Here is an 11042-nt window from a genome sequence, read left to right on the forward strand (position 1 = left end):
TCTGGTTTCATCCATTTACTGGCAAATGCCATCATTTCATTTTTTTATGGCTGAATAATATTTAATTATACATAAAGGTGGAATTTACTGCAGTAAATTTATATATGTTCATAGCATAATTTGTTCAATTTCATCCTGTAGTTCCTCCATTTTCCCATTCCTCCTACCTTCCCTTCAATCCCCTTTCTCTAGTCCACTGATCTCTTATTTTCGTGGAACTCTCCACATACCTCTTCTTCTTCCCCCCTTATTTCTTCCTATCTTCTTATGAACAAAAATATTTGACCCTTGACTTTCTGAGTTTGGCTTATTTTACTTAGCATGATATTTCCCAGTTCCGTCCGTTTACCAGCAAATGGCATAATTCCATTATCCTTGATGGCTGAATAAACCTTCATTGTGTATATAGACCACACTTTCTCTCTCCATTCATCTGTTGATGAGCACCTGGGCTGGTTCCTTAACGTAGCTATTGTGAATTGTTCTGCTATAAACGTTGATGCGCCTTTATCACTGTAGTGTTCTGATTTTAGTTCTTTTAGATAAATACCAAAGGAGTGGTAACTGGGTCATATGATGTTCCATTCCTAGTCTTTTGAGAAAAATTCCATACTGCTTTCAAAAGTACTTGTACAAATTTGCAGGCCCACCAACAATGCATCAGTACACTTCCCGCCATATTCTAACATTTAACATTTATTATCATTTGCATTCTTCCCCTTTTTTAGAGGAGGAAAAGTTTGTTTGGGGGCTCAAGGTTTCAGAGGTCTCAATCTATAGATAGGAGGTTTCATTCTTCAGGGCTTGAGGTGAGGCAGGACATCATGGTTGAGAGTGTGATGGTGGGAAGAAGCTCACATGAAGAACAGAAAGGAGAGAGAGAGAGAAAGAGAGAGAGAGAGAGAGAGAGAGAGAAGATATCTCCACTTGCCAGATACAAATATATATCCCAAAGCCACACCCCAATGCCCACCTCCTCCATCCATATCCTATCCCCCAGCCATACCCTACCCCCCTTCAGATACCACTAAGTTAATTCCTATCAGAGAGTTAATTAACTGATTGGGTTAATACCCTCCAACCCAATCATTTCTCCTCTGAATCTTCTTGCGTTGTCTCACATGTGAGCTTTTGGGGGACACCTCACGTCCAAACCATAATATTCTGCCCCTGGCCTCCAAAAGCTTATAACCATCTGACAAAGCAAAATACATTCTGTCCATTTCTAAGAGTCTCTATCGTCTCAACAGTTCCATACTCTGTTCCAAGATTGCCCAAAAGTTCAAATCCACAGTCTCCTCTGACACCCAGCAAGCCTGCGTTGTGAGTTTCTAAAATTGAAAAAGATCTACAAGTATCCAGTGCCTAAAGGTACAGAGTAAACATTTCCAATTACAAAAATAGGGGCACAGAAAGAAGGGATGGGACCAAAGCAAGACTGAAATCCAGCCGGGCAAACAAGTCCTGTAGTTCTGTGTCCAGCACCTGGGGCACATGGTTCTATCCAAAGGGCTTATGGAGCTCCGCCTCCGGGGCCTTGTTGGTTGCAGCCCAAGTAGCCTTTCTGTTGGCTTCTCTCCGCTCAATTTCTGCAGCTTTCTTTTGACAATGTCCCATGTTGCTGGCATTTCTTAATCTTGGGGCGTCTCCACTGCAGCTTCGGCTTCCTCCTCCCATCTGCACACTTTGACTTCTCAGGGGGTTTGCGGGGACTCCCACTCTGCTGCACTTTGCCTGGCCGCCCAGCCTTCCTTTGAAACCTTGGCGGAAGACTCCATGGCCCCTAACTCCAGCACCCTGCACCATGTGGTTGATGCCAAGGTCTGCTGGCATCTTGAGCAGTAGTCAAGCCTCCAAGGACCTTAGCTGCACAGCCTCTGAGCATCCGGGTGATGGAGCATGTTCAAAAAACTTCCTAGGCCCCCTTGTGCAAGAAGGGTGCCCCACTGGTCTCTTCTCAAGAGAATTTTTACTTTTACTTCCGTGAGTCTGGGATGAATATGATCTTGCCAATTCCTGAGATGCCCTCAAGCCATCTTTCTTAGAGTCTCAGGGTAGAGCCTCTAGCATTTCTTTAGTGGCAGTAATGTCTTTAACAACTGCAACTTCCTTAGCCCCAGTAAACCCCCACCTTTCAAGTCCAAGTTTTTCAAATCTTTCTACTCTGCTTTTCTGCTCCTGATTATTACAACAAATTTAGCTAAAAGTTGCCAGCAATATCCATGTCACCCCCTGAATGCTCTGCTGACTAGAAATTTCCTCTGCCAGATGAAGAAGTTCATCATTTTAAAAATTAGCCTCACCAAAAGTCTCAGGACAGGGCAAAATGCAGATAAATTATCAGCCAGGACACAGTATGGAATGGCCTCTAGTCCAATTATGACAGTGTCCTCCTTTTCCTCCTAAACGCTCGTGAGCCCTGTCTTCACTGTCCACAGTCCTATCGGCATTCTTGTCTTCTGAGCTCCCACCAGAATCAGCCATTAAGCTCTGTTTACAACAACCAAGAGCATTTCCAGCTCGCACTGCTACACATCTCTACCCCCCGCCCCCGCCACACACACACACGTCCAGAAAGCTCCACATGCTTCTGAACCACATGCTCAGGTTAGTCACAGCAACTTCCCCACTTCTCGGTATCAATTTCTGTTTTAGTCAACTTTTAACTGCTATGACAAAAACACCCAACCAGAACAGCATTAGAGGAGGAAAAGTTTATTTGGGGGCTCTCGGTTTTAGAGGTCCCAGTTCACAGACAGCATGCTCCATTCCTCAGAGCTCGAGGTGAGGCAGGACATCATGGTGGAAGCATGTGATGGAGGGAAGCAGCTCCCATGAAGATCGGGAAGCGGAGAGAGCTGTTGTTGGTATTCTTGATGATTGCCGTTTGATCTTGAGTGGGATGAAATTCCAGTGTAGTTTTACTTTGCTTTTCCTTGATTGCTAGGAACGTTGGACATTTTCTCATGTATTTGTTGACAATTTGTGTTTCTTCCTTTGAGAAATGTCTGCTTAGTTCTTTTTTGCCCCTTTGTTTATTGAGTTATTGGGTTTTTTGATGTTAAGTTTTTTTGAGTTCTTTACATGTTCTGGATATTAATCCCTTGTCAGAGGAGCGACTCGCAAAGACTTTCTCCCATTTGTAGGCTCTCTCGTCATACTCTTGTTGACTTTGCTGTGCAAAAGCTTTTTAATTTGATGTCATCTCATTTATTGATTCTTGGTTTTATTTCTTGAGATTTAGGGGGTCTTGTTAAGGAGATTTCCTGTGCCAGCATGTTGGAGCACATAAACACTCTTTCAAATGACTTCCAGTATGATTTGAAATTTCATTGCTGAATTCTTAGCTATTTAAAAAAAATTAAGATTTTTTTTTTTTAGTTTTCTCGATTTCCCAATATTTTCCTTTCTTTTTTTCTTTTTCACTTTTTTACCTTTTCCCCAAATATCTTCCTTTCTTTCATTTTTCTTTTTTACCTAGAACACCCACATCTTTGGTTATATGGACTCCTCAAAACTTTCTCATGGTTTAATGAAATAATCCTGTATCATGGGATATATTCATTGTTTTCATCTCAGGAGACCCTGGTCTAGAACTCTCTTAGCCTCAGCATTTTTACTGTGAGTCCGTTTTTTCTCATGTCCACATCTCGAGTAATTATGCTGAATGAGTGATTTTTGAGAATGGCCTTTCACTCTCTTTTCTGTGCCCCTGAATTTTCACAGATTGGACATATGTTCTGAAGCCAGGGGGCACCTGGAATCTGAAGCCCCCACCAGTTCCTGGACCACTTGGGCTTTTTTTTTTTTCCCTAACTGTAGATTCCCATTCATTCGTATCATGGCAGTAAAATTAAGCCTTTGAATTTTAGATTAGAGGGAAAGGATTGTAAGGGTCCAGCCAATGTTGGAGGAAGAGACCACCAAGAGACCGCGGCTCATGCAACAGCAAAAGGGGTTTATTGAGGATCCAATCCAGCACGCTGGGGCTCTGTGTTCACTCAAGAAGGGAGAGCAGCCCAGAGCCCAGAGCAGGGGTTGAGCAATGCTTAAGTACACTTTTTTGGGAGGGCGGGACTTTACATACATCACAGTCTCCTTTAACAAATCATTATACACCGCGGGAAAATCAAACAACAATTCTGAGACATGATTAGTACATTCATTGGCAGGAACAGGTTGGGCGGGGGTGATAGGTCAGTTCTAAAGCAGGGTACACATTCAAACTGATTGGTTCAGGCCCTGCGATGTCTACGTGCAAGGTCACACAGAGTCCTAGGTTATTAAACAACCAGGCGGTCAGGGGAAATATTTACTGGGCGGTTCCAAGTATTGTCTTAACAACTACAGGAATTTCAGGTTTTACATGTAGCATAGGAACTTAACAATACCTGGTCCTTTACATTTTAACTCAGGCCTTGCAGCTTAGAAACTTTACAATGCTCGGTCTTTTATACTTTAACTTTTACACTTTAACTTCAATTTCTTTTACCCTTACATTATCCTTTCAGAAAAGTTCCATTATAGACAAAAATAAAAAGGTGACGATACAGGGTTATCTACAGGATTACAGGTTTAACTGCAGACTGAGAGGAAAACGGAACTGTGGGAAGGGCTCTGTCCCCAGATCCTGTTAGCCATCCAGGCCGTTTCCAGACCAGCCTGCTGGACTCCTCCGAACCAAATCCTTTCCCCAGTCTAGACAGAGTGCAGCTGATGGGTGGGTCACACTGCACCTGCCTGTCCCCCTACCTGCATCCCACCTGCCCGCAGCTCGGCAAGGTCGGCTCTTAGCTTCCTCTCATCACTGATCTGTGCTTTTATTCACTGATCCCTAGACTTTTACCTGGTTTATTTTCCTCTGTATTTTCCTAATGTGTAATTGCTTACTTTCAAACATCTTACACACAGTCATGTGCTGTGTACTGACTTTTCAACCAACAATGGACTGCATGCATGAGGGCGGTCCCAGGAGACTATAAAGGAACTGGAAAATCCCGACTACCAGTGATGGTGCAGCCAGAGGAATGTTGTCGCACTGTGCGTTACTCACATTCGCAGTGACACGGTGTGAACAAACTTACTCCACTGCCACTCGTATAAAAATACAGCACGTTGAATTGTGTACAACAGAAATCCAGTATGAAGATAATAAGTGACTTTGTTACTGGTTTGTATATTTGCTATTCTATACTTTATTGTTTTAGAATGAACATCTACCTACATAGAAAAGTTTACTGCATGCCCTGTGACCCAAACAGCAGCCTGGTACATCTTGGGCTCCCTATCTCTTGACTGCAACAAGAGGCTGCTTCTGGTGATTGCTCTGTGCCATCCAGGTTTATGTGTGTACATGATGTGATGTTCACACAGTGACAAAGTGGCCTAAGGGTGTACTTCTCTGAATGTGTCCCCATTGTTAAGTGAGGCATGGCAGTATGCAGAACATAATGTTTATTTGCATGCATTTGAGACTGTTAACAGCATCAACTACATATTTAAACGACATTTGAGGAAAGATATTTGAATGGACTGTTTCTTGGTTCTTGACCAATTGTCTCTTTCTATTGTCTTTAACATATGCAGGTAAGTGTCAATCAAAATGTTGGAGCCATGAATTTTTTTTCCCTTGAAGCTTTATAGCCTGTTTCACTATCTTATGGCATGATTTTGTCTTGGAGGGGAAGTGTGTGCTACACCCGCTTCTTCTTCTTCTTTTTTTTTTAATTCCTTGTCTATTATTTATTTTACTCTCCTTTTTGAGATCAGATCCTTAGAGGATTTTCCCTTTACATTCAACTCAACAAACACATACTAAGCATGGACTCTTGTCGTGTAGTTTTCTAAGACCTGAGTCTACAACAACACAAGTGATAGCTGAAGCCTTCCTACTGCTTCACATCAGTTACGGGTGACTGACATCGAATACTTAATTATGAGTATGATGAGCATTATTGAAGTTCACAGGGCAAAGGTGGGCATATAGCTGGAATAATTTAATGCATCTAAGGATGAAAGAGCAGCTTTCTTGAGAAAGAGATAACTCCAAAGAGGAAGCCTTTGATACCATTGCCTACACTTTGATGGCTACTCTGGAAGGTTGGGTAGAGTTAGAACGTGGGAGGCAAAGAAGAATGTACAGTCAGAGGGAGAATTATACACCCAGGCAAGGAGTGGGGAAGAGGTACCTCATGGAGGAGTGCTGGAGGACTTCATCCAAAAGAGATATGCAGAAAGGTGGGTTTGAGATGGTTTTAGTTTTAAGATGTTTTTCTAAAATTAAGAGCCAAAATAAAAAGTTCTAAATAGCTATGGATTGGTAAGTAGCATGACTGGATTTTTATTTTGAAAATCTCTCCAGTTGCAGAGCTGCAGGATTGATTTGAGGATGAGACTCAAGATTCACTGCTAGAAGGCCAAACCGAAGGCCAAATTGAAGAGCTGAGCTGAAGGACAGGTTGACGGTTGTGAGAGTGGAGAACATTTAACATTCAGCCCAGCAGGACAAGGCTTTTCAGTTTGTTCAAGGGTGAGAAGAGTCAAAACAACTGAGCTTTCTTGTTTGAGCACCTGAATGGATAATGGTGTCATTTAAGAAGTCAGGGACGATGGCACAGGGCACATTTAGGAGGAAATAGAAAATATTAGGTCAGCTCTGGTCATATTCCAGAAAGCAACGGAAGGAGTTGGTGCTCATGGGACAGCACTGGGCCGGAGATATGGAAAGCTTATGGAGAAGATGCAGTTGCACACTCGCTGTGTAGACCAAGGCCAGAAGAGAGAGGGGGCTCAGAGGGTTGTGCAAGGGAACACTGGAGAGAAGGAGCGTCTGGGAGAGGAGAGGGAGCAGAGGCACTTAGAGCAGGTGGAGTAAGGTGTCCCTGAGACCAGCCAAGAGCAGGTTTCTAGCAGGAGCCTGTCAGTGGCCTCAACTGTCTCAGGACAAGGGTTGAGCAGTGTCCTTTAGAGCGTGTCACAATAAGGCTCTTGTTTCTCTTGTGAGAGGAATCTCAGTGGGAGAGTGGAAGTCACAACAGTTGGTTGAGGATCACCTGGGAGGTGAAGAACAAAGCTCAGGAGAGAAGACAGCTCTCTGAAGAAACGCCTCTCACCCCCTGCTGGGTTGCCCCCTCCAACAGGTGTGTTTTATGTCTTGAGTTTTCTTTCAAAATTTGACCAGTGTACGTCTTGATAAGGTATGGTTGGTTCTCTCATTCTCAGAAATTAAAAGTGCTTCGTCTATGTACATTTTCTCCTACTACACTTTTGATTATTGCGTCAATTTTTTTGCCGTCTTTCTCTGCAGAAACATCCATTCATTAGTTGAATGCTTGTAATCTATCAGATTTATCTGTCAACATCCCCAGTATGCTCCTGTTAATTTTCATTCCATATTGATTTAATAATCGATTTTTAATAATTCTGTTAGTGTGCCTAAAATTAATTCTGCACTTTTAAATCAGGTTTGGGTAGCATCATGTCCTTCCTATTCAACTGTTTTTTGAATTATAATTTTTATATGGATTTATGGCTTATATCTGACTGTTCTTATTTCATAGAAAATATATTGCTTGTATCTAAATGACCATTAGAGGTGATCTTTCCTAACTATTTAATTTCATGAAGTTTAGTAGAAGAAAAATTTATTTAGGAATCTAAACAAAAAAAAAGTCTAACTGTTATATACTTGTTATATTCTTAGTTTTAAAAAACCACTGTCTACTTTAAAAGATTATTTATTGTAATAATTTCAGAATGATTTCCTGAAGTGGAAGGTGAGGTGGCTCCCTGAGCTGTGTCCAAGATGGTGAGTATCATAAAGATGGGGGAAAAATGCCTTTCTTCAATGCTACTTGATTTTGTGAAATCTCATAAATTTCATGGGACACAAATGCCATTTATTACTGAGATGGCTCAGATGCAGAGGCCAAGAGACACCTGAACAACCAAAGTGGAACTGGGAAGAGCAGACGAGGGGTCTGTTCATGAACGCGGCTGCGCTGCTCCAACCTCTAGTTTCTGAACTGCTATTACATCAAATAATGCCCCTAGGGACCTCTGCCACTGCCCTCTCTCACCTCAACAAAGATTTCCTGGAGAAAATTTCATTTAAAAACTAATTGATAATTTTTACATGTGTGTTATTTTTAACGACTGTGTGTACAAAGCAGATTCTGTGGATGAGAATTGGTGAGTAAAATATATTTGCTGTTTCCATTATTTAATATTTAGATATAGGTCAATACCGCCCCCCATCCCCTCCCCCAATTTTCAAGTTAACCCAGATCTTTCTAATGGGTGCAGAAGGATGATGGATGCTTAACATATTCTGCAGTTAGTTTTCATGACAACATTTATGTCAGATAAAATTCTTCTAGGATCTACCTGCTTTTAAAACTAATTTACTTTTTACTACACCATAGGTCTCACTAATGTTCTAAGATTCCTTTTTTTTTTCTTTTTCTTTTTATCATTTTTCTCCTTTGAGGTTAAAATATGCAAATCTGGAACCACACTGTAAGAGGTCAGATCGTGGACATTCTGGTTAGATGACCTTTCACTGTAAAGCTGTTTCACGGGAAGACCTCCTTTGAACCCTACTTAGCACTCTACTCCTTTCTCTTGAACTTCAGAAAGTTTCATGGTTTCTTTTGATGTCTTATCACAGCATCTCCAGGTGGACTCCGCTGTTTTCAGCTGCCGCTGGGAACAGGAAAAGCCACTGGCTACTGAGACAGTGGCTGACATTACGGTCAACATTCAGAAGTTGACAGACAAGTAACTTCTTCAACTTATGGTCCACTGTCTTCTTCACGCTGCACGGCTCTTAGCAAGAGGGGTGAATTGACAGGACGTTTTCATCCTTGCAGGATCATAAGCAGAGAGTTGGTGGAGTGAGACCATACTGAGGCCCTCTCAAGCACACAAGTTCACATTCCTCTTTAACCATCCAATTTACCATCTGTCAGCCTCAGAGACTCTTCCTAAACTCCAGCACACTTTCTCCCCCACCTCTCTTTTTCATTTACATTTGTATTTCACAAGCTCAAGTGTTTTTTCTGAGACTTAGTTTTTTAAAAAAAAAAAAAACAACTGTGATGTTTGTCTAATTCTGATTCAGAAATTCCCTTTCAATCGTTGCAACATTACCTGCCCCAAATCCCACACATGCATTGCCAGCCACAGAACCTCCTGCAATGTTCAGTTTCTGTGCGTGATATTTAAGCCGAAAAACACTCTCTCATTTTATTGTGCCATTCTTCAGTCATGATCCGTGTGACCCATCAGATTTGACATTGGTTTTTATGTTCCTTCTTGGACACACAGTGTAGCAATATATCAAGACCCAGTGTTGGGCAATAGAATTCTTTCTTTAGCCCTCTGTGAGTCAGGACCTCGGGATTTTCACAATCATCTTTAAAGTCCCCTGGCTTTATGGTACCTCATTTCCTAAAGTATAACTCTATTTACAAAGTGAGCGATTGGGAAATGGGGCAAAGAGCAGATGTGTCAAGAAATGCTGCTGCTGCTGCAGTGTGGCAAGAGCTCTGTCCAGGTCTGCACCAAGTGCTGTGGAATCCATGCATGCCCAGAGAATCGTTATTCATGATAGCCAAAAAGTAGAAAAACCCAACGTCCAACCGGTGAACGGGACAAAACACAGAATAGTCACACACTGGAAATTACTTGGCAATAAAGAGGAATGAAGAGCAGCACACGGTACAAGGAATGAGCCTGAAAACATTATGTGGGGTGATAGAAAGCAGTCAAAAAGGACCCTCTACTGTATGGTTCCATGTATGTGAAATGTCCAGAATGAGCAGAGCCATAGCAACAGAAAGTAGATTGGCAGTTGCCCAGGGATGGTGAGGGGAGGGATGGGAGAGAGGATGGTGGTTGGAGGAGGCAGGATTTCTTTTTGGCGTGATGAAAATGTTCTTAAATTGATAGCAGTGATGCTTGCACAACTCTGTGAATATATGAAAAGCCATGGAGTTACATGCTTCAAATGGGCGAATTGTTCTATATGAATGACATTTTAATCAAGCTGTTAAAAAATGCTATGGGAGCAGAGAAAAATGTATGAATCACTGACATTGTCATGGGGACGGTAACTAGCACTTACAGAACATCTGATCCTCAGCACAGCCTTCAGCTGGGTGCCATCACCCCCATATACCGAGAACTGAATCTGTCCCTGGCCCCAGAGCAGAGTCAGGAGGTGGTCTCCAGCCTGTGGGACTCCTGTCAGCAGTGTTTACCACACTTCCTCTCAGAGGAGGTGATGTTTTTACTTCTCTTTAAAGTATCTACAGGAGCTCATGAGGCTGGGATGACCAGATAGGGGCATTCAGACAGAGAGGCACGTGGCCAAGGTCCCAGCAGAAAAGAGACATTGCATGCAATCTGGGTAATTTGAAGAGAGATAAGAGATCAACAAAATGGCCACTTTCAAAGGCATGGACAGTTCAAGGAACCAAGCTAGGGATAGTAAAGTCCTGACACATCCAGGCTTGCAGGGGCACACAGGAGAAGCTATTGTGGAACCCGGACAGGATGTTTATACATACAAGGCTGCCTTCCTTCCACAAAGGGACACAGCAACAAGAGCATCCCAGTGTGCTGAGAACACAGACAGCAACTGCCCTGATTCATTCTCCTCCTACCTCTAATCTCTGCCAGGCCTTTTTATACACTATACACAGCAAGAGGCTAGAGGGCAGAGAGTGTCATGAAGGTAGACCTAGAGGGACAAATGGAAGGTATTCAGCATAGATGTGGAGGCATAAAGATAACAGCAAGTTCAAGGGTTGGTAAAGGGCACAGTGAACCATGATACCATCCTAGTGGTCTACCCTGGTTCTTGGTCTTCCCCATCTTCTTGCCTTGAAGCCAGGTTTTGTGTCTGTACACCTGAGAGGTGTCCTCAAAAGATTTTCCCGAGTGAGCCCCCAAATCCTTCTTCCCTTTTTCCAAGACATTGCAGGCTCTCATTTTCCTAATTCCTCATGCCCTTGCTCTTACCCTCATGGACCATCTCA

General features: G+C 42.6%; 1 long non-coding RNA gene across 1 annotated transcript; it reads left to right on the forward strand.

The window, feature by feature from the left end:
• The first annotated feature begins 4416 nt into the window (after window positions 1-4416).
• LOC125613154 lies at window positions 4417-9772 on the forward strand. Its single transcript, XR_007343647.1, has 3 exons — window positions 4417-6529; window positions 7006-7139; window positions 7755-9772. It is a non-coding gene; the product is annotated as an uncharacterized LOC125613154 (long non-coding RNA).
• The last annotated feature ends 1270 nt before the right edge of the window (window positions 9773-11042 follow it).

The sequence above is a fragment of the Marmota marmota genome, unplaced genomic scaffold (genome assembly GCF_001458135.2).
Source record: "Marmota marmota marmota unplaced genomic scaffold, marMar, whole genome shotgun sequence".
Lineage (NCBI taxonomy): Eukaryota > Metazoa > Chordata > Mammalia > Rodentia > Sciuridae > Marmota > Marmota marmota.